The sequence below is a fragment of the Ptychodera flava genome, chromosome 12, assembly GCF_041260155.1.
Source record: "Ptychodera flava strain L36383 chromosome 12, AS_Pfla_20210202, whole genome shotgun sequence".
In the NCBI taxonomy this organism is placed as follows: Eukaryota; Metazoa; Hemichordata; class Enteropneusta; family Ptychoderidae; genus Ptychodera; species Ptychodera flava.
The window spans coordinates 26,375,341-26,400,365 of record NC_091939.1 but is presented as its reverse complement, the minus strand read 5'-3'; the positions used below and the strand labels follow the sequence as shown (position 1 = coordinate 26,400,365).

Genomic DNA, 25,025 nt, shown 5'->3' with positions numbered 1-25,025 from the left:
GAATAAAAACATAAAAGACATTCTCGATCAAGCAAAAATCAAATACCAAGTAACGAACGCATGATTTTACGGTTTTTCTTTTTTTTTTGACTTCCGTGTATACGTAACTCTAAAAAGTTTAGGATCGGCAAGTAAAAAAATAGGGTAGGTCGGGTTATCGGAACAGCGCAATTTCTTTTGTTCGGTCTAATAGCCTGTGTTCAAATAGGATTCTAAAGTTGTATGACGTCACCGTGCGAACATTATCGAAAACAGACTTTGTTAATAACGCATGGCTTTGGAAGACTATGTAGCCAATAGGCTTCATGATTATTCTCACTTTGAACCAATAGTTCTGTCACACTCGTGTTGCTGTTCCCGCAGTTATTAAAATGAAAGCGAGGTTTTCCCGCGTTTTTTTTATAATTCCTTGTGATGTACTTATCAATGTTTTCCACCAGGAGGGGAGTGCGAGGTAAAACTGTGGAAATTGATCGAACATTGTCGTATCCGTTTTGTTACATTTTACATTAAGCTTATGCTTGCAATGTTCCATTCAGTTCAGCTTCGGCCCCGGGCTTCGGCATGCAGATTCTAGCATCTGAATGGATCGATTTTTGCTCAACAATGTGATACAATATTACAATAATACTCATCTAGTGAGCGTTCTCCTGGTAATTTTAGCGTAACGGTGTCGAGTCAGACAGTAAAAACAACCATCCATGACTTCGATAGTTTTATATTTTAACCGATTCGGATTTTACATGTACACAAATGTAAATAGTGTACAGCCCTTCATTCTCCGTTTTCCTGGAATTTCATTTTCATTTGTAGCATTCAACACATAAACGGGTCACGGACAGTGAGATTCTTGATTCAAGCTCATTGACATGTTTAATTAATTTCTGTAATTAGGCTATATATCAATATTCAGTGCGGCGATTCAAAGATGTCCCTTGACAATTGTTGACCATATGTAGTGTCGGTTGCAGTAATCTATGACATTTTAATCAATAGATTATTTCATATTTAGTGAAAATTTTTTGATAAGGCAGTGTATCAAACGGAATTTGATTAAACTTCTCGGGTACATTGGTTATACTTAGATTTATTCATACTAAAAGTGTGATGACCATGTAGTACTGATTAAAAACAAATGAAATTCTGTACCTCGGCTTTATGACGAAAGTGAATCTGATATTTCTAACTTAATTTGATAGGAATTCTAAACTTCAGCAGCGAAACTTACTTGCATTCATGCTTGAAGTTTATGAGTATCTCATATTATAATTAGCTCATTTACACATTTGATGCCTTTTAGTAATTAGGCCATGAACAAAATTTAGTGGAGTTGATTCGATCCAAGTTGTATTTAACATACTGTTGCATAATGAACATGCTATGTTTACACCATACTTACATTTTGTAATACTTATTGAATACATTTTGTGAAGTTGGATGAGTTTCATATATCATATTTATATATATATATATATATATATATATATATATATATATATATATATATATATATATATATATATATATATATATATATATATATCCCTTTTTCTCTCCACAGATTTCTAAATTGGCTGACCATAATTAATTACCAATCATAACTTGCGGCATTCACCTCCAGGGAGCATAGAAACGACAGAACGACATTGAAAGATGCTTTTTCAGACAAGACAGCTGGAAAATTTGACACACAGGTATAAAATTGACAAACCTTTGCTGTCAATGATACCAAATTCACTTACTTTGATCTGATCATGTCATTACCCCTACACAATTCGCGATGCATAACAGTCCAACAAAACAACCTATCAGGAATCATTCATGTCACAACACAAAATTCCAAAATTACACTTCACAAGTTTAGATTTTTATACTTTATTGTATTTGTTGTGTAACTTCCTGAGTTTGTTCTTTCTATGGCTTTGTATGGTGTTACTTGAAAAATGCATATTGTTCGTCCAGAAGTCGTCTTGCTTTGTTTGCTCTAATAAAAGACTGATTAATATTCATTTGTCATGTAATGTTAATACAAATATTTTGGTCTTCCATTGAGCCCATGTAACTTCATAGGTACACCAATCCTTTTCGTTTGGTAAATTTGTATGGTCACAAAATATTCTATTATTCAATTAATCTCACATTTTTTAACTATTACCGCGTGAGCAACTTAAGTTTACTTTTATTTCTGTCCCTAGAGGTTTGGTGATGCTGAGGTGTCATGTACAATAGCTGATTAATTATGACGTAGCAGACTGTTATGTAGATAATTGAGTAAATGACACCAAAGAAAATTTTAATGCACGGTATTGAGCAAACGGGACAGATGTTGTCCATTTTCTTCTCATATATATATATATATATTTTCCAATAATGTCTGGAACGAAAACGTCTCAAACGGTCAAACTTGAGTTATAACTAGTCAAGAAATATACAAAGAAGTTGAAGATTCTCTGTATACAAGAATGTCGGCAAATGACGAGCCAAGCTACTAATATCAAAATACAGTCTATTAAAACGACGATAATGACGATACAACAGCACTATTACATTTCATTATCGGTTACACATAAGGACTATAACTTTCGACTCCCAGTTTTCTCCAGTCCTCCTATTTTTTGGTTTTCCTCTTTTGTTTCCTCTAAAATTTCTTCAAACACTCTGTCGATTAATTCCTGTTCCATTTCTCTTTCTTCCTTTTCTTCTTGCAGCTTCTCTCTGTCAAAATGATGGAATATATTCGGTTCCAGAAGTATGTCTAATTTGCGAGAGTGCATATATACCACGGGGCAGTAACTCACAGCGAACAACATAAGTATTGTCATCAGTCTGAAAGGTATTAATCGTATCAATCGTATAGTGTACGTTGTTTATTTCAACTTCATTTGTCTAGATCAATTATTATGATTTCATAAACTGTGTACTTACATAACCTCGTCGATAATATCCTTGTCATCATTTTCATATCTGTTATTGGTCGGAATATTAGCCCTTTCAGACCTCCTTCTTCTTCTCCGCCAACCTTCGGAGTCGCTTATCAGGAGACTCATCACCAAAGCCAAACACAAAAGTAACGCCAATCTGGTCCTCTCCATCATTAAAGATTCTTCGATCAAGATTTTACCAAACAAATCTAATCAAAGGCAGGCAATGCAATATATGAATTAGGATGGGCAGCATTTTAGCTCTATGTTTAAAGTATCTTTGTCAATTTTATCATGTACAGGTAGAATTTTTCAATGATTTTCTTAACAATGATATTGACTGCGCTTTGCATAACTGAATACAATTAATTGAGGAAACTGAGCATTAGACGCAGCTAAAACAATAGACAATATATGCACACATTTTTCTATGCCCATATACTTCGCCGGCATTACGCTTTACAGCAGTACACTGAAATGTTCAAGGCACCAGAATCGATCGACGACGTCCTGGCTACGCTCTCTGGTTCATATTTTTAAAATTAAAACGACCGAGCGACCTCAGTATGTGCACTTCTCTGCAAGCGAAAAGTCAACAAGACCTCATCCCTAGATTGACACTCAACTTCAAGAATACTATCTATTGGGAACAGACGAATGAAAATTACGATGTATATATGAAGGTGTCACAGTTTAGGACGACGACGTTGAAATTAAGTGCGTTCAAGTTAACAGTTGTCGAGCTACTGAAGTCCGTTAGCTCACATATACAAAAACGCCCGTTCTTGTATTGTGATCACACCCAGAATCCTTGCTGACACCATCACTATAAGAGTGTTGATATAGTTACTGTGGTCAATACGAATCCGCATACAAAGTACAATATCGGTATTACATGTGGATTTGGCCGAGCGGTTTTGACTGGGATTTCTTAGCTAGGAGACTGGGTGTCGTGAGTTCGAATCCGATGGAAATCTATTGAATTTTTTACCCTGAGTTGATGGCTGTGCTGATGGACAGATTGGTCCCTGAGGCCGTATTCATTGCTTCGATAAAGCTTGTGTGTGCGATACGTGATGGCGAGTATGTGAGTGCCAGTGCTTCATGAACTCTAGAGTGAGTGGAGGGGTCGCCGACTCGTGGAAAAATAATGTAACTGTTACAACTTAACTCGGTTATTGAACCACCCCTTTTTAAGAGTGTGGCTTCGGCCGAGCAGTTTTGACTGTGATGTCTTCATTAGGTGACTAAGTTCGAAGCCCATCGAAAGTCGATTATTGAATCATAAATGACTTACCGATCTCTGTGTGCCTTTAAACTTGAAGCGGTGAGAGGATGCACTGTCAGGTTTGCCTTGAACTTCTGAATGGTAAGATGAAGGAAGCTCTTGGACTTTAAATACTACTCCATTGTAGACCAGTGAATATCGTCGATTGACATTGACCCATTCATTGATTTGCATACTTAGACAATGAGTTACCAAGCTAAAGCTGTGCCTGAAATGGTTTTTACATTGATATATAGAGAAAGAAGCGTGAACATGACTTCCATGTCAAACTTTGAATGAATTGTTCCCGGCGTTAATTAAGAATGTGTGAAATCGTTGGCGCCAAAACGCTCGAAGATGCTGAATTTTGGCGGGATATAAGAAGTAGTGATATAGGCATTACTGTGATTTACACGCTGTTCGTCGAAAGTTTGGATGATGATCAAGCTTAATTCAAAAGCGACATTCTTTATTGAATTGCAACGTCTTTTTATACCTCCCTGTATTTTTTCCCTTTAAACTCTTTTCCAGGGCCACCACGTGCACATCCTTTAAAAGACAACGTTGAAAACGTGTATGCACAAAGTTTTGAGTACGGAAATGGTAGAGTTTCTCATACAGTAATGACTCTCACTTTCCAGACCTAATCAATTCTCTCATACATCCCAATCATGGTAAAGTGCGCGGCGAGTCGCGACTGGCCGAGCAATTTCTTTGAATCTCAGCTAATTGGCGGCCGTTGCGTCGAATGTCGGAGATCAATTTAATCCTCGTGTTGCAATAACCTTTACGAAACAGCGATATTACTGCTGAAAGTTGACGCCCGTTGAGTTGTGCTACGCAAAAATACTAATGCAATTCAACTTGCTGGTATTGGTTCTACCCGGACTCAACATGCAAATCTCATTCGCAGTCCAAAGGACGTGAACAATTTAGATACTAATTAACAGACAGCAGTAAACTAATTGCAATGTGGGAGTTTATAGTTGTCACAACCTCAGAAAAAATATTCAGATTGGCTAAACGAGAAGCGGCGATTCTGAGTAACAATTTCTTTATTCTGCCTGGCCTAGAGGATTACTTTTTACGAGCCCAGGAAGTGATTTTATATTTATACTTATATCTACCTTATACCTTATTACCTATAGGCCCAATAACCCGGCCATCTGTGTACCTCTGAATAAAAGAACGGTTGTATACTCAAAAAAAAAAATTCACATTTTGATCCAGAATTGTGGCCATACAGGATACCGACGCGGTAAAGAGTTGCGAAAACAAGACTTTAGTTTTTACCGCATTTTACCAGAATAGTATAAGCACGGTGTGGAGTAGAGCATGGAGGTAGCAGAGATGAGTAGAGTAACCGTGGTATAAGCACATTCCCCGGAAGAAGAAGGGGCATAGTTCGGGTGAAAAGTCATCAACGTGTCAATGGGCACATGGCTGGTGGACTACATAATGCTTCTATTGTCTTACTTTTAATTTTGTGATGTTCCCAGTGTAGTATACAATAAGCTCCCAAGCTAAAGGTGTGCCTGAAATGGCGTTGAAATTAATATGTAATTAAAGAAGTGTTAACATGACTTTCATGGCAAACTTAAAGTGAATTGTTCCTAATGTGAATCTAGAATGTGTGAAAGCGTTCGCGCTCAAACGTTCGAATGTGTTGAATTATGGCGGGACATTAGAATTTGGCTTCAAACAAATACAGGTAGTGATAGACAAATTACAGTGATGTTCAAAGCGATATTCTTTAACTTTATTCAGACGGCACGTTTTTTTGTTTTTTTTTTCTCACATTTCTGTGTATTTTTGTAACTTTATTCCTTTTCACAGCCACCGCGTGACTCCGTAAACATCTCATAGGAAAATTGATGTTGAAAATGCTAATGTAGTAGATTGCCTACGAAAACAGTAGAGTTTAACATACAGAAACTAATATCGCCTTGCATGTTATGCCACTTCGCTCGATGACAAGTAAAATAATTTAAATTGTGTTCGGCGAGTTGCAAAGACGAGAGCGATTTGTACCGTACTTTCGTAGAGGGCGTATAGTGTTTCATGAACTCGGTTACAATACCAGAAAGAGCGATAATGTTGACCTAGTATTTGTTTTTCAATCTGTATCGGAGCTAATCATAGAGCAGACATTATTTGTCTCAACCAACTGAACTGTTATTTGCGGACTGCTCATGAAATAAGTCGAAGTCCAGGGTCGATTTCAATCTCGATTGAAAAGTATGCGATATTTCACAGCACAAATTCATGTCAGTATAGCTTTAAAATCATTGCGATTAAATTGTTATTAGGTAATTATATACTTATGTAGTAAATTAAAAGAAACCAAAATAGAAAATAATACAATAATTTCCGTGAACTTGAAAAAAATTAAGCAACCACGAACGTGCTTTTTTTCGAATCAGCAACTACTTTTTCCTATCGATAAACTCAATAACGCTGAAAAAACAGCGTGCTGCTGGGACAGTCGCCACCGAAGAATGACGAACGCTCGTTTCAATATATTGGAGAACGCGATACTCAACTGTTTGACTGAAGTTCACGTATTTCATTACTTGTACAGAACTCGACCGTCGCGATTTTAGAATGACGCATTCAGTTATAAGCGTGGTCACAGAGTCACATCTGTTTTACCATGGAGGTAGAAAGAGAGGTCTCTCCTTCTACCTCCAGGCTTTTACCATGGAGGTAGTAGAGACTACTACCTCCATGCTTTTACGTACTCGCAGAGCCAGAACAGTCGCTTTCAGAATTGTTCGAGTTTCGTGTCAGAATCGATTTATTTCAGTTTTTTGCCAACTGCTACTTTTTATCTTACTATTAGGAAATGTTTTTAGATACCAGATATTGTCTGATGTTATATTTAGTTTAGCCTAACGATGGGCTCTAACATGGCACAACACAAAGTAATAGCCCTGCACTATAAACTGCTGCTCTGAGGTCGGATACCGTGTTCATGGGCTGTCCGTTTTTAGCTCCATGCCGTGTTCAAGGTAGACTTTGCAGTACGGAACGTAAAAGCTAGCGTACGCAACACGGCGTCTGAATAAAATTCGCCTTTGTCGGTATATACACGGTCCCTCCACAAAGAGGAGGAGGGACCGTGGTATATACGACCATGCTACCTTCATGGTACGACATTGTAAATTCATTGTCACGTGTCTCTCTCCGGACAGGAAGCTGAAAACGCGGTGACGATTGCGCAACCAAAAGACAGGAAAACACAATGTCATCGGACTTGGCATGCAGAATAACATATCTTTTACAAAGTACATACGCAGCCAGCCGTTTCTTCGCTTGATAATCAGATTTAAACTGGTACACTACAGTGCACAGTTAATACGCTAATTTTTATTTCCCAAGAAGATTATCCCCAGATTTAGCCATAGGGGAAAGAAATCAGTCCCCTGGGGTGGGGAAGGAGTTTTTTGTGCAACGGTTTACCTTATTTTATTTTATTAATTTTGACTGTGATATTTCAAATAAAGTTCAAGTCCAAACCGTCTGACTGCTTTCTTTATTACTACAAGTAATTTTTGTTAATTTTGACACCATGTGAAGTGTTCCGTACCACAGACCTATAGCAATATCCATTTGATGGATTCTTACAGTATACAGCAGAATCCATTAGAGTATCCATCATTATCCAGTACTGAGAATCCAGCACCGGAATACATAATGGATTCCCCAGTATCCAGCAAAACTAAGGCTGCGGGGAATACATGCCAAAATCCATTTTGGATACTAATGGATTCTAGTATCACAATGCATTGTGGGTCTAAAAACACAGACCTGGCTAGATTTTGAGAATCCATAAAAGTATTTATGATGGATACTAGCCTAGCCAGTGTAACGGAAAGTATGACTACTGCAGACACTTTTTTATGCTGAGTGAAAGCGTTGCAAAAGTTGAAACACCTAAAAATATTACCACTTGTAAATTCGTTTTGCAATCAACATTGGCAGTGTCAAAAACGCTTTTTCCTAAAGATCCTATACACATACAAATAAAACAAAATTCCAAAACTTAATGTACGTCAAGAACTACAACGTTAACGATAGAGGACTATGGCCTTTCATGATCAATCATTTGAGTCAAGACATGGATTGCGTTTATACTTATCAGCTTGAAACCCCCTCCCCCGATCAAATTGACCCCTCTCCTGCTGCAAGTTTACGTTTATCGATACCAGGTTTTGTTCGAGCTCGTTACAATTTGAGACGGTATATAGTGGACGGAATCGTTCATTACCATCTGTGTAATAAAACCAAGCAAATATGTCATCGTGACGACGAGCTATACTCTCAAGAACTTGCGTCACATTGCCGAAAAAACTAAGAAAATCGCAGAAATGTAGAAGTGACCTTTACTAGCTCACTGGATGAAAATCCAAATTTAACATTCTTTATGCAATTGCATAAATTTGCATAAAGTTGGTCAGCTCCTTTACGCACCTTTATGCAGTGCATAAAGGTGTGTAAACATGGTGTCAGTGGTGGTGCCTATATGCATCTTTATGCACTTGTATAAAAGGGTTTAATGGCTCACTAAAATTATGTACCTTTATGCAATCCAATAAAGTTGCATAATTTTACGTGTGAGGTAAAGATTGTAAAACAACACTGAGGATGACAACTTACAGTCTCTACAAATTGGAAAGGACTATGTGTGTTAAAGAATAGCTGGATGTATAGTGAGAAACATATAATCACTTCCCTGGGCTCACATTTCTAACGTTCACTCTATATACCCATCTGGAAACCATCTTGAAGGGCTTAGCGTTTGCACTTTGGAGTCCCCGCACTGTAGTAGACACATATCCCTCCTTCAATTCTTATCATTTTGCAACTGTCTTTTTATCTTTCGACTGAAATAAAGCTTGCGTTTTGTATACCACAGTATATGTTGCTGCAGTCATGACGAAAATAGTGATAGGTCAGGCAATGGCAAGTCATGCAGGGCTCTGATTCATTGCTCCATTGTCTCAAGGTGTAAATAGCCATATGTCATTAACATATCAGGAAGGTTGCCATTGATATCGCCACAGCAGTTACACATGGGATACTTCCCTTTTCGTCACACATCGTTCATTCAAATGACAAATGTGTGGAGTCAGTAGACGACAGCCTATCTTGTGATTGTATTTGGTAGCCGGTATCATGACAGTTTGTGTTCGTGTCGGCTACACAGACGATCTGCCCTCTTGCGAGTTCGACTTCGTGAAAAAAAGATATGACCTGCGACCAAAATTGCTTATTTGACACATAACCAGGAGACCTGCATTACATTTTGCACCGGTATGTCATGAAGAAAATAGTGATAGGTCAGGCAATGGCAAGTCATGCAGGGCTCTGATTCATTGCTCCATTGTCTCAAGGTGTAAATAGCCATATGTCATTAACAACAATCAGGAGGAACCCCTTGAATGTATAAACAAAAGCGGTTTTCTTGCTTCAGTCACTGTTGCTAGAAAGTTTAACTGAAATAGACTTTGTTCAAGTCTGAAATTTGCATCAAATTCTTGTAAACTTGTTTTCTTTTCCTTAACTTGTTAAAAGTTGATTGAACGCATTGTCATTGAGTTGCACCCGAATCACATTTGCAGGATCGCTGTCAGCCCTACTGCACTATGGATGAAAAAAGGAATGTTATAAATTTGAAAGATTTTTGTGATGCATAGAAAATTATGAGTGAAGTTTGTGTGTGTGTGTGTGTGTGTGTGTCCCTGGACGTACCACAGATACGTCCATGGAGTGTCTTGGCCGTCCTGATCATGCCACAGCTGAAAAGGCCAGCGTCGACAAAGATAAAATAATAGGTGTGAAAGGGATTATCAGGCCCTCCTGTACCCTTACATTCATGACTGCACAGACTCCACTTCTAGTGCGTTCTACAACTTTTAAGAACGTCTACAGTAAAAAAAGTAACTTGAGTAGTTTTGCGTGAAATAAAGATGACCGTGATATAGCCGTGATTAAAACAGCCTTTGTTTGCTGTTTTACTCGACCTCAGCTGACTACCATGGCAAAAGTCGGAGACTGCTGAGACGGGAAGGCCATTATCAAATTTGAAAATTGTGAATGTATCGGTCATTTTATCTAGATGATTTAGTGTCCTTTTCGATATTAAGTGGTCGAACCAAGGCCCCCGGTATGCACTCTGTGGTCACAATGCATATGCAGTACAGTCAGGGTGAAGTGTGCAACACAGATAAGGGGAATTATTTGTTTGTGTGTGCAACAAGCATTGTCAGGGCAGGGACTTCCCTAATTACCGTGGTCACGGTCCCTCCACAAAACCGTACCGTGGTTAATGTCGGAATGTGGAGAGGTTGCCTGATGTCCTCCCACATTACGTGTATGGCATAATGTTATGAACACTCTGGTGCACGAATGCTTCAATCGTCGTTTGTGTGCAGAGGGTCTGTAGCTTGACGAAAACCCTATGATACAACTTGTCATTTGCATCGTGCGGGTTTCGCATAGTTACTATCAAATCGCCTGTGCCCTGGCGAGTGCATAGCAATTATCCGGCGAATCGACTACCTTTCAAAATCGAACAACGAATGTTTTAAAATAATGAGTAAAATTAAATGCTGAACACAGAATCGACAATACTGAAAATACTTTGCTGTAGCTGATGGCATCAGTAATTTGAAATACGCTCAAAGGGAACCTACTATAGTCATAGTTTCCGTATGAGTAAATCGGTACAGCCAGCCATCGGTAAGCATGAATGTGAAAAGATACATCAATGCTGTAAGGTCAAATTATTTTAAATTTTTCCTTGTGCTTCCTAGTGTACCAAGTATTTTCTGGTCAGATTTTAGAGTTGCAAACGTTGTATCTCATATAACGGTATGACCGCCAGGTTTGTCTATTGGGTATGTAAGTGTAAGAGTATCAGGGATAGACTTCTCCAAGTCTGTGGGCATATAAGTATCAAAAAATAATAAATTGAAGGACTAAACATCGGCAAACCGTTGTGTTAATGGTAGGCTATTCGCAGATCGTGGAGTGAACGCCGCTTGGTCAGCAAGTAACTCAACTGAAGAGAAAGCGCGACTGGGGGCCAGTCTACACCTGGGACTGTGTTCCGTTAATAAATCCTGGGCTAAAATTTAATTTCCTAATAGTATAAACAGCATCTAATGTGCCTATCAGATATCATGAAGTTTGACGCTTGATTGTAAAATATTAGTGCATGTTGCTTTCTAATGCTGAATTCTCATTGAGAAAACAGAAAAGTATCAGGAACTTATTATGCTTTTCATATGCGCTGCAGGTTTCATTATGATTAGTACACTTGCAAAACAGACGTTCAATTTACAGACATCAAAATATTTTTATATATTTCTGATATATTAAAGTACAGCGCCCGGAGCGCCCGCTGAAAAATATTAACATCTGGATATCACTGATATATAGTCTGATATATGAAAGTCATGCGGCTGAAGAGAATGCTGAAAAATAAGTTCGATATTTTAAAGTAATGCGCTCGAAGGGCGCACCGACAACATTTTAAACATACAGATATCTCTGACATATATGTCTGATATATTAAAGTTTCGTGCTAGCTTGAAGGGGGCTCTGAAAAAAGTATTATTAATATTAAAGTTAAGCGCCTAAAGGGCGCGCCATGAATGCAACTGAATGATGAAATTTGTCGCTTGCACGATGCATTGTAGGCAAGTATGAGTCCGTGTCAAAATTCTAAAACAGACTGAACCCCCTCCCCAATTGGACATTTCAAAAAACATGGTGACCCCCCTATCATCATAGTCAAAAACGGGGTGACCCCTATGAATCCACTGCCCCCCCCCCCCGCCGAATAAACTGACCAGTCCCTTTAGTTGACTTTAGCAATTATGACTCTCAAAGGCAGGCACGTTTTATAACAACGACTAAGATCATAATCTTTCGCAAAATGCGCTCGTTCTTCATGCAGTCTCATAACGATTTGTTAGGGTTGTCATCGATATCGCCACAGCAGTTAAACATGGGATACTTCCCTTTTCGTCACACATCGTTCATTCAAATGACAAATGTGTGGAGTCAGTAGACGACAGCCTATCTTGTGATAGTATTTGGTAGCCGGTATCATGACAGTTTGTGTTCGTGTCGGCTGCACAGACGATCTGCCCTCTTGTGAGTTCGACTTTCTGAAAAACAAGATATGACTTGCGACAAAAATTGCTTATTTGACACATAACCAGGAGATCTGCATTACATTTCACACCGGTATGTTTTTGAATATTGCCAATATACTCTTCGCCAGTGGTTTAATTCAACCAAAGGACCGTGCTTCAACCACACCAAAAATCGACTCGGAGGCGAGTCAAGGCTGTTCAGTGGCAATGTTAGCTTCACCGCTCGAAAGTTATTCTCGGAAACAGGACGGCAGCATTGGTCAGGGCCGGATTTCGCACATTATATGGAAAGCTGTGGTTATTTCTTCGAAAATATGTGATTGGACTGCATACTTCTTCTTTGGGCCTTGGACTTTCGCCGCCGAAACGTCAATTAGCAAACAAATCACAAGATAGTTCAGTCACGTGAATCCGTAAATTTTGATGCATCGATCTATCGTGATGAATTCTGAACTAACGCGCATTAATTTCAGAGTTAGGGGAATTATTTGTACTAGTTTCGAGAACTTATAATATCAGTATACCCATTGATATAAAAATAGACCGTACTGCTGCATATCAAATCAACTTTTAGACGATGAACTTCGAAGTTTTACATTGTACACATTTTTATATTAAAAACACTTTTCCGGAAAAGCGGGTGTATGGGAAAAGATACCGCGACTGTAGCGACTATTGCTCAAGAAAATGTCTTTTCCACTTTCTGCATTTACCTTCGTGGTCCATTAAATCCAACGTCAAGTCATAGTGAACTCTGAGCTCAGTCCCGCATGTAAATTGCGACCGTGATATACGATGATGGATTTCATAAAAAAGTGCTAGAATTTCGCTTTTCCCGTCAGTCCTACAGGTTGGTAGTTATTAGGCCTATATCAGACTGATTTCAAACCGTGTTCATATTTCCCAAAGTTTTAATTAGGCCTAATAGCTGCTATATTTTGACCATCTTGATAAAGATCTCGCCACCGGAATATTCATGAAGGTAAAAAATGCGTAAATCGAAATCCCATTGTGTACATGCTGAGAGGTAAACTGCACAGCTAGCAGCCTATTGATGAAAATTGACCCCCTAGCTAGCTCGTAGCCTGCTGCTCTCTTTCTTTCTACCTCCATGCTTTAGCTGGCGAAAACGAATATATGGTTCAGTTAGCAATATTTTTATTTAACGAGAGCAAAAAAAATAACATTTTCTTCAAGATTGAGTGAAAAGTGATAGTTATCAAATTCTTTGCAAAGTTCGTTTCGTGAATATTTGAGCACTTGGGGAGCCATACTCAGAAGACGCCATTGTTATGGATAGCGTCGCGTCGCCTACTCAACGTTGCGTTGCGTCGTCTATATTTTAGTACTGACACGTCCCGCCGGTGTCTAGGAATGTCCACTAAAGACTCTAATCTTGAAATCCTAGACCGTCTCGACGACTATGCGGTACGTTTGAATCTAGTGCCAGTGTGGTGATCGCCAAAGAGTCCTGCATCAGCTGAACGGTTCTCGTGTAAGCTTACAATTTACCAGGTATGTATGTACAGTATGTATAGCTATTCACTTATTCTTGACCAGCCAAAGTGTCTGGGATACGTCTACTCCTTCTGGTATAAACGTGTCCAGCAAAATCTGTATCTGGCAAAGTATCGAACGTTTGTTTGTTTTAAATCATCGATATTCCTGATAATTTCAAACGAATAATGAACATCGAATTTCCGGGTCACTTTATGCTAATGAGTGTTGATACCTGTCAGGGACTGGACAAAAATTACGGGCGGGGGATTGATTGGTGTTTTTAGAGGCCTGTGTTGGCACCAGATTGTCTCACCAGAAAATTTACCAACCAGATTACAGTTTCAATGGAAAACAAAAGGTAGTCCTCCTACATACTTAAACAAAGGCAATCCCAGGGATCAGCAAAAGTGCCTTATAAAATGGAAAATAATGACCCTTCAAAAAGTGTTAGCAAGGAAAAGATTGTCCCTCCAAAATTTTCATGTGCCCTGTGAGTCACAGTCTGTATAAATGATATCTTAATAATTGACATATAAGTTCTCATTTAACTTTGAACTGTTAAAGAATACTTTTAACCTTTACAAAAAATCACTAGGGTGAAAGTCCAATATCACATTTGTTGTTCACATCTGTTCTTTCAACCAATATTCTCATTGTGTACATTTTCAATTGCCAAACATTTATATAAGCACAGATTTAGCTTGTGTTGTATTTCAAAATACCTTTTCATATTTTCTTCAGAGACCAGAATGTACATGTTTAGTGAATCAACATTCCGGTGAAATTCAAAATCAAATTTCTTGCACACACATTCACTAGTACCGCTCAATCTAATCAAGTGCATTAACAGTGTTCAAAATAACACCTGTCCGGCAGTCCGAGACTGGTTGTTTTTCTGCAGGACTTGTAAAATAAAAAAGTTACCAGTCTGGCGGACAGGTTGACTTTAGCGTGGGGAGTCTTCTTTAAAACTATGTCTGCTATTTTTTCTCTGGGCTCCCATTCAAATTTTATGGCAAGACAGTTTTCTTTCCCGTAAATTCATCCTACTCAACAGCGCATAACAAAAATACTTAGGCACAAAAAGCAATCGCAGTATCAGGACTGGTAAGTTTTTGGCAGGACAGGCAACTTTTTGAAGTTACCAGTCCTGGTGACTGGTTGATTTTTTCCACAAATTTCGAACACTGGCATTAATATCAATAATTAAGCATCTATAAACACACAGATATAGCTATTGATTTATTGCAAAAAATCATGGTTTCCTCATGGACTACAATGTATATTGAATAATCCAAAAATCAAATTTTTTGTACACAGATGTATTTTGCATCCAAATTCCAACTACTAGAATTACATAAATTATCAAACATGGATAAATGTACATATAATGCATGTTGCATAGGGAAAACTGTCAATATTTTGCCTAACAGATTCCAATGTATTAAATTTGATATTTTTTTGGTAAAGCACTGTATTGGCCACATCTTGTTTTCAAATAGTTTCAATAGTTGCGCAAAAATGGTAACCCTGCCCCAAAGGCATGCATGACAATTCAAAATGCTTTTTTAAAAAATGGACCCAAAAAAGGCCTTACCCCCTGTAATTTCTGTTCAGTCTCCATGAAAAGTAATCCAAGGAACACATGATTCATACGCTCTATTGTTTGTTGAACCTCTACTCAAAATGGCTGTGCATGAAGGTTAATAATAAGATAATGAAGATTTGCTATCCTTTATTTTCTTTTGAAACTGTAATCAGTTGAATGTTGGCCGATTTTTAATTCAATCCACAAGTCCACTTATTCAAGCTCAAATTTATGTATGTACAATGGCTCAAGGACAGAATAGGGCCCATTGATATTTTTTGACCTTTTTTTTCTATAGTCATAGGAGACATTACATTTAATGATTTATGTTGTCAATTTATTTCCTTTGTCACAATAATAGTATTAATTTAGAAGGTTATAAATAATGCAAAGTTACATGTACATGACGACTAGCATGTTTAACCCTTTGCACCCTGACCCCCTGGTACTCTATGACGTCATCAGACATTTATGTCTGAGCCGGGTTCAAAGGGTTAAAGAACCACTAGCTGTAAGTCTTGAAATTTGTTTACCTCAAAATACATGTATCTCCCCATTTTGTCCTGGTTTTCTCTGAATTCTGCCCTATAGCATTGTTTATGTAACTTATGTGACAAATTATTGATATGTTGGACTTGCACAACTCTACAAATTGCTAAGGACTGTGATTTTTACTGTGCGCACCGGTAGGATTTCTCCGAGAGTGCCCCTGCTTTGCAAACATAGACAATTACTCATACACTGCAGCACAAGAGAGTTACCTGTACGACCACGGATAAGGCTAATTCACGTGCCGCGAGCCAAAGTTCAGTTTGCATGATTAGCATTTTAAGCTAGTAGAAATAGGTGAATTTTCACTCTAATTCACTTTATCGATTAATCTTCACTGTTAAATCACATTTAATGAGGCCTTGTATGTGCATAAAGTGGTGACCTGTGATATGTGTGTTCACGAATTCAACCTGTGCTGGCCGGTAAGGGACTAGAAAAAAATTATAGGGAGGGAGGGCGAATTTTTCAAAACGATGCTGAGAAAAGTGACTCTCCCCAATCGTTATGCTGTCCCTGTACGTGCTATAGTCAACGTCAATAATATTTATTTGACAGATCTTAAGTAATTCATGATGTGACGCCTCATCCCACCAAATATGAAGGCTATTGCACTAATACTGGCAAATAAGTTAAATTCAGGTCAAAGGTCATCCTGGTTACTTGATATTTTTGCTGTACACTTTCCTCCCATGATGGCCGTCCAGCAAAAATCAGACCTATAGCCATATTGGCTGGGTCAAATGTCATCCTGGTTGCTTGATATTTTAGCAGAAATCTTAGTTAACATAATCAATCATCTCTTTCCACTAAACTTCAGACCTCCACCTCTGTTAGCTACGTGTTGGGTATTGAAATTGTTTAACATTTCACACTACCGGTATGACTGAGGTGAGCCCAACTTCACTGCGGGAATGTATGAACTACATGCATTAGCATGAACTCTGTGTGACCAAACAATTCAGAGAATGTTGCGCCCTGAGTGGCCCATCAAATGATGAAGTAAGGGCCATTCAACATTTTATCGCATGAATTGCACAATGCTCTGTGCATTACATTGGACTGCTTTGTGCAGTTTGTGTGAAGATTTCAGTGCAGATATGCACAGTATACAGGGTTTTTGCTTGTATGCACTGTGATGGGATTTAATGTTTTGGCAAATATTTAATCACATTGCAATCTTTATCTTGTCCAAAATTGCATGTACAGTCCCAGTGTTAGTTAATAATAAGTGTATACATCACCAAATTAGAACATTCTCACAAACTTATTTTGGCTTGACGTTAAAATCATAAAAACAATGCTAGAAGATACAGCTAGTGGGGGCTTAAGTTAACATGAGATTAATTTTAATCTTACCTAAACATGATATGTCATTTTATTTCTGTTTCTGCTGAAATGAAATGTGGTGTTACTTTCAACATGCACATTTTAGATATTGATATGACCATGGATGTAAAAAGAGTCAATTTTTCATCAATGGTCTGACAGTCTACCAGCTCTGAGATACTGCAGGAATGCATAGTGCAGTGTGAATCCAATGAAGTTGAGCCTTTTCAGGCAATGAAAACGCTTGATATATTTCTGATTCAAATATGTGTTGATGGACTGTCAGATTAATATGGTGATTCATCGTCATTATTGTCACGTGAAATCTGATGATTCATCATCTGTGTTTTAAGATAATTTAATTTTTCACAGTAGGATTTTTAACTCTTTTTATTTATTTCCTTGCAAGTTGCAGGTCCCGTGGAGATATTTATTAGGCGTTGAACAAATAGGAAAAGTGTAGTGCCCCAAGGAATGACAGAGTCACACGAAAAGGCATGAGAAGAATATGAGAGGTATGTACTTCATACACATGTACAAAGTCTGCACTGATAAGTTTTTTGTTTAAAGTTGTGAACTTTGAAGGACATGCTAACCAAAGCACCAGTGTTGGTGAATTATGGTACATGAACATGGTTAAGCAGAACCATTACAACACAAAGTAAGACAATTTTACTATAAGTTGACCGTTGATGTTTGGTTATATTTGCAGAGCACCTAGCTAACAGCCATAAGCAACAAAATCTGCGTTTATAATCTTCTTTTGAAGATACAGATGTAATTGATAGTGATGTAGCTTAGCCCATGTCAAACTTTGAAATCACAATGAAATGTGTAAACTCTGCAATTTTATATAGAGAAGCAGAGTGTTGAAACAACTTAAGGGGGCTCTTACATGAGTTCCAAACACAAATGTACATGACATACAATAATTGCATAGTCAAACCTAAGAAATGTTCTTTTTAACTCTGTCTCCCAACACTTGCCAAAATATTATTGAAGGAATCCTTGAAGTGTACTTTATGAACTTTGTACGAGAAACAAAACATCTAAACAATATCACAAGACAAACTGTCGTTAGAGAGTTTGTTGCAAATTGTGTAATGAAAGATGAAACAAGCTTCTGTTCTGATAACATGTTCCAGATTTCATGACATGCTCAAAAACCATAATTTTATCTTTTACTAAAATAGTATGAAACTATTTTCCTATAAACTTAAACCTAAACTACAATCCAGTGGAGACTATGTCATCAGCGATGACTTCTAGATCAAGCACCAACAGATTAACTCTTAAAGGTATTGAATTTGATCCCAGGGCCTAGGAGTGGCACATCTAAAACAGTGTGTATCTTTGCATCAGAGGCGGAATAAACTATGAGTGTATCTATTTATCCAGGAAATCTTAATCTCGACTGCTATGTTTGTACCGTACGCACATAGAGCCAGTCAACGTTAGGGACACAAAAAAACACACAAGGAACAAACAGGCAGTGGTTTTGAACAAAATCAATGTACCCGGTACTTCAACATGAAAATATTCATACCTTGACGCACTTTGAACATAGCTCGTAACAAAGGACAATGGAAAGCCCATGGAACTACGTGTACAACTATAACAGCCACTCATGTAGTTGGTGCACAGTGAAGATTTTTCAGATCAACAACTTTTACGGATGGTGGACTTACCTTTCCTACTGCAAGGCAATTGTTATCTAACTCGATTTAGCATGAAATTTTTTATGGACTGTGAGGTATGTAAGAGTGCCTTCAACAGCATACTCCGAGTTCCAAAACCGAGTCGGACTTACAAGTCCAAGTACTTGGACTTGCATACTCCGAGTAAAACTGCTTACTCGGACTTGTATACTCCGAGTACATGACCTACTCGGACTTGAATACGTCGAGTTACACTTGCTTATAAAAAAAACAATGCTGGGAAAAACACAGGAACAGCGTATACACTGCAGTGCATTTCCAGTCGCTCAGAGAAAAGAGTTGTTAACGCAATCTGTCTGACCTCTGATCCGATCTGTGTATCTTGTACAACACGCTCAAGTCATCGTCGAGTGTAGCTACCGTCACGCAAATTATGAGTTTGTCTTGTCTTTTCGTTTCATTACCGGATCAGATCCTGATTTGATACATGACTTGAATTGGGCACAAAAACGTTTCAAGATCACCGCGATGCAGCGCGGCAAGTTATTAGAACACGGACGCCATAATTGAATGACCTGTCGACCTGTGACGTCATGGCCGTGGTTTGCTGGCGTAGCGAGGCCATGATAAACTTGCCCAAGCATTTTAGGCATATTATGTCTTGATAAAATAATTAAACTAGTAATTTTTCAAAATAAAATGAGCACAGTGCGCTCGTCTATGGTATGAACCGAGTGCGAGTGACCACTTGGTCGTAAATAATGACCTGACTTGACCTGTGATGTCATGCATTGATTTAAGTTCGCTGGACCGATTGTGATATCGAACTGAGTAACTGACTGGACTTGCCTGAAATTTATTGGTTTTTAATGCAAATGTTACGTCTAAGTCATCTTTCAAAAACTTTGCCGCCGGCCGTGGCAGTAGCTTTCTTCTGAGGGTAAAATCACGGTCCCGGTCCCTCCTTGTGGAGGGACCGTGGTTAAATATACATTGCGCAACAGATTACAAGACATCGTGAAAATGATTTTTTTTTTCAAAAGAGCAGATTTTCGACATATCGATCCGCGCTAGCCGTAAACTCTGTGAGTAATAAAATACTTTTTTCGACAGATCGTTTCTTGTCCGGCATGGCAAAATATGCATTTATAGGAACACGTATTACTCGGCGTATTCAAGTCCGAGTAGGCCATGTACTCGGAGTATACAAATCCGAGTAAGCAGGTTTACTCGGAGTATGCAAGTCCGAGTACTCGGACTTGCAAGTCCGACTCGGTTTTGGAACTCGGAGTGTATAGTTTGAGATACTCCTACATACCTGGGACTGTTGACGCGGTGTTTACAGTTGTTACATGGTGGCAAATCCTTGTCGAATCGACGACTGCTGCATAAACAGTCACTGAAGAATCTGTGCATGCATTTACAAGCACTGGATATTTTTACCATTTTTAATCGAAAACCGTTCGTATACGTGTATGATGGTGACAAAAACAACATAAGGAATCTTGCGTACATTGTTACTGATTACTTTGACCAAACAAAAATCACCCAAATGCTGAACGATGATCATACAGAACTCTTCAGGTTGCAGGATTAAATGACCCCAAGCCCGATCTCAGTCAACAGTGCCGGGCTCGACGTCTACTCTATCAAACTGGACAAGAGAATATACTAAATTTACCTTGAAAAAAATTCAAATTGTGTATCATATTGAAAAAAATCTACTGGGGCCATGGAGCGAATTTAAAAAACCAACAAAACCCAACAGAAGCAGTGGAATGATCATTATTGTGCAAGGTCGCTGTATTATATGTCAGGGTAAAAAAATTGTAGCTTTGAAATTTCTGGACGGTATAAAAGGCTCAGTGGTACAAATGTTTATTCATTGTTGACATCGTATCGATCTGATTGACACAACAAATGTTTGATCGTGCATCCCCTCGTGATTGGCAGCTGTTTGAAAGCTTTCCCCTATTGTTCTTTGAATGCACGTCCACAGCATCGCAGCAGTTTTCGCATAAAAAATCAACTTAAAATTGATGTAATGAGAGAATTTCACCAACAAGGTGATGCCACAAGTATTCACAAAAGTAATATGTTGGAACAGTGCTTTAATTTACTCTTTGGTGAGCATTCGTTGATGCTGTTACCATGTGCCACTCATGTTGGAGAATGAATGCCCAGGGAGATAGGGGGTATTTATAGGCTCCGAGTCCCCCTGCCTTTAATCCATACTGGCACCCATACGCAGTCAGTTCAGTCTTTGATTTGGGTGATTCCCCAGCATGACATGCCCTCTTTTTAGTTCAATATATGTAAATGTTACAAGGCACTGTAGGTCAAAGCTGCATGGTACAAAAATATTTCTACCTCAATATTCCATCCTAATTTGACAGATTTAATATTCTAACGTATATGTCTTACTGTATTAGTTCTCGACCAACGTACAAAGACTTGGTCCATTTGCTGAAGCATTAATTGATGATATGTTTTGCAAAATTAATAGTGGAAGCACGACCATACACCATGTGTCTTGGAGATACATTGATGTTAGTCTCTCCTAACAAAACAGGAATATTTAGTAAATAATAAAATAGGCAATGAATCAGTGAAAAAACATTTTTATCTTCATATTTGTATATTATGGCATAAACTTGTCAGTTTGATGTGCAACAGTACATAGATGACCAGTTTATTCATCAAGGGAGCATTCAGTTATTACAGCCAGCACAATTTGAATGGGTTGGGGTTCACTTTAAATTGTTAAAAAAGTAGTTTAAGTGTTCAAAACATTTTTGGGAGATAAAATGATTCGCTGCATTATTTCACTCTCGGTAGTCATTTAACTGTAAATCTGAACAAAAGTATAATTATCTGCCACATAAACATCTTGCCTTGGCAACTCTGAGGCTTGTCTTATTGTAAATCGAGCTCACTGAGAGCAATGAACAATTTCTATTACTTACATATAAAGATATAGCAAGTTTTGTCAGGGAAATATTTAACAGTGACCTGTTGACCACTAGTACCATGAAAATAGAAATGTTTAGTTGAAATTCCAATATCATTACTGTTGTCCACATCTGAACCTTCAAACACCCTATTTGAATCAAGTACATTTGTATCAATTGTCAAACACCTCAGAAAGCACAGAATGTGTTTGTTAAGCATTGTAAAAAAATTATTCATAGTTTTCTCATAGACTCCAGTGTATAGTGAATCAACATTTCAGTGAGATTCAGAAATCAAATTTCTTGCATACATATCAACTTTTAACCATTCTAGTCTAATGAAGTACTTTCAAATGAATTATCAAAGGTCTATAAATACAAAGATTTAAACAAAAACAAACTAAATGGATAATGTACACTTCTGATGATTTATTCTGTGTATCGTTATTTACAGAAATTGAAGGACGCAAACGGGGCTATCCAAGGACTAGCATGAAGCTGAAGACATTTGGTAGTTGTGTGTGTTTCTTCTGAGGACAGCGAGCAGGACAGAAGTTGCAAGGGTGGTGCCTTTATTCGGAGACACTTGCCATGGGATAGAGAGAGAAGTGAAACTGCGTACATTATGGAAAAACACTTGCATCAAAGGAAATGCATATTGAGGCTACCTTGCATTGAGGGCGTGGCCCCAATCAGACCAGAGCCTGAGGATGAGGATGGTGGGCCACACAGTACTAGAGATTTCCCACAATACATCATGATTTGTACCAATGTAGATTCCCCTGTGAAGTCTACCATGTCTCCCATGTGTAGACAAATTCCTGGACCACGTGTAGAAATTCTGAGAACGTACTTTTAAAAACACCTTTCTTCTCAATTCCCATTGTAAAGGATTAAGAAAATTGTGCTTGATTGAGAGAAGAGAAAGGATTTTTGTAAATTTTCCACTGATTGTGTCCTCAGCCATACAGAATAAAGTGATGGAAAGTAGGGAGAATTGTTGCACCTGTTTTATGAAACAAAAGGATATTGATTTTTTCCAAATAGAAAAGACAAAAGAAATTTACATGCTAACTATTTTCAGAGAATGACCCCTTCAGTTGGTAATAACTTGCTTCCCAAAACTGTGACATTTGTAGTACCTGAAGAATGTGACTTTTATGGTTATTTAATGGTTTCTTTGAAATTTATACTGCAATATTTCAACGTACTTTTAATAAATATAATTAATCAATTATCGTGAGACTTCACATTATTGCTTTTATGCAGAACTGAAAAGTTACAAGAAAACTAACGTCGTTGGTACAAATCGAACAGCATTGTGGGTAATTGATTGTACTGTGGGCCATGAGCCGTTATACAGACAAATGACAATATCAACAGCGCTGACAACTCATTACAGGACAATGTTTAATGTATAAGCATATGTTTTTGCATTTTCTGATTCTACTAAAAGCTCAATGGTGCATTTTTAGTTTTGAACAAAGACCACTCAACTTTTGAATTTTATTGACTAGATACAGGCTGTACTCATGTTATTACACCGACGAGTCATAAACAGTGATTATCTGTATAATTGTATTTTTTGGGATTTTTTCTATTCTTGGTCAAGAAATCTTCTCTGAGACCACAACTCCAATTGATTTGAAAGTTGGTGTGGAGGTTTTTAGGGTACAGCTCAGTAAGACTGTTTCAAATTGTGGTGAAGTTTGCATAATTGTATATTTGGCAAATTTTTACCATTGTCTTTTGCCAAGTCTTTTTTTTTTAAATCGCTGCTACAATTGTACAGACGTTCAATGAATGACTTGAAATATTGGTTTCAAAAAGTCTGGTTATATTATTGTTTGTGATTTTTTTTCAGAAACCGCAGCTTTTGTTTAACACATGTGTCAATTATTGTAAATATTTCATTGGATTAGTATTATTCAGTGAATAAAAGGACATTATTTTTTTAATTGCATAACAGTTGTATGAACTTAAATTGTTGATGTGTGTAGTGTAACATGTGAGTATGAGTAAAATGAAAGAATACTAGTATATCATGAGAATACCGGTAATACATTTTAATCAAAATGGTAGATATTGTGCATACCATCCTATGGCAATATGCCTGCACATAATTCTGTAAACACAAAATGGAAGAATGCAGAAAAGATATTAAATATCCGCGCTGTACATATATATCAACTTGGTCCTGTTTGTTTCCCCATAATAGAACTAACTGCCCCATATCTATTTTCTAAGCATGTCTATGCATCATTACCAGTGTAATTGTTGATAATTGCACTGAAGTAAGGCCTTTTGAAATGGATCTGTCAAAAATAACATAAAGGATACAGAGGCCATGTTTAGAAGCAGAATACAAGGTTATTTTGGTATACAATTATGAAAATAAAATGATGAAACAGTACAAAATGTGCAAAAGGTACATGTTACTGTTTCAAGTAAATATCGATTCATGAGAAATTCAAAAAATTAAAAGGAATGACAGCAGAGCAGTGATATTTTATTCGATTTCACGCAATGTACCATGGGAAAATTTAAGGCAAGAGGGTGGATTCCCATGATCACTAATTTCACGCAGAATCCATTGAAATCCTGCACAGGATTATTCAGGAGACTGTCTTATGGAATCCATTAAAATGCTGTAATGGATTCTGATGTGGATTCTAAAAGTGTTCCGTATATAGAAGAATCCATAATTGGATACCTTAGGATTCCCTGAGTACCCACAATGGATATCTCTGGATTCCCTTGGATTCTGATTGAATCCACGGAGGAATCCACAACAATGCTTGATGGATTCTGGCTTTTTCACATAGTGATGACTGTGGTATTTCAAATACAGATTTCGACTCCACACCGTCTGACTGCTTTATATATTACCGACAAGTCCTTATCTCCTCTCCAACTTGTGTATACGCCACTGTAATTGCTCCGAAAACCTTGCAAACTTGCTAATCCGCTGTCGGTATCAGCGGATTAAGTGATTGAGTCAACACCACAGCCGTCCCACACGCATTAAAATAAGGATACGTATGGGACGGCTGTGGTGTTGACTTAATAAGCTAATCCGCTGATACGCTCAGTC

At 37.9% G+C, this 25,025-nt stretch overlaps 2 long non-coding RNA genes across 3 annotated transcripts; one reads left to right on the top strand and one right to left on the bottom strand.

Annotated features, from left to right (window-relative positions):
• Window positions 1-1,859: 1,859 nt before the first annotated feature.
• Window positions 1,860-4,377, bottom strand: LOC139145526 (uncharacterized). The gene is made up of 3 exons (XR_011554943.1): window positions 4,219-4,377; window positions 2,926-3,130; window positions 1,860-2,715 (listed from the first exon to the last, which is right to left on the bottom strand). It is a non-coding gene; the product is annotated as an uncharacterized lncRNA (long non-coding RNA).
• A 9,249-nt stretch (window positions 4,378-13,626) lies between these two features.
• LOC139145525 (uncharacterized) lies at window positions 13,627-23,174 on the top strand. 2 transcript variants are annotated; one of them, XR_011554942.1, is made up of 3 exons: window positions 13,627-13,871; window positions 17,732-17,837; window positions 22,386-23,174. It is a non-coding gene; the product is annotated as an uncharacterized lncRNA (long non-coding RNA). The 2 variants fall into 2 exon arrangements; XR_011554941.1 differs by having other exon boundaries at window positions 13,629-13,871; window positions 17,738-17,837.
• The last annotated feature ends 1,851 nt before the right edge of the window (window positions 23,175-25,025 follow it).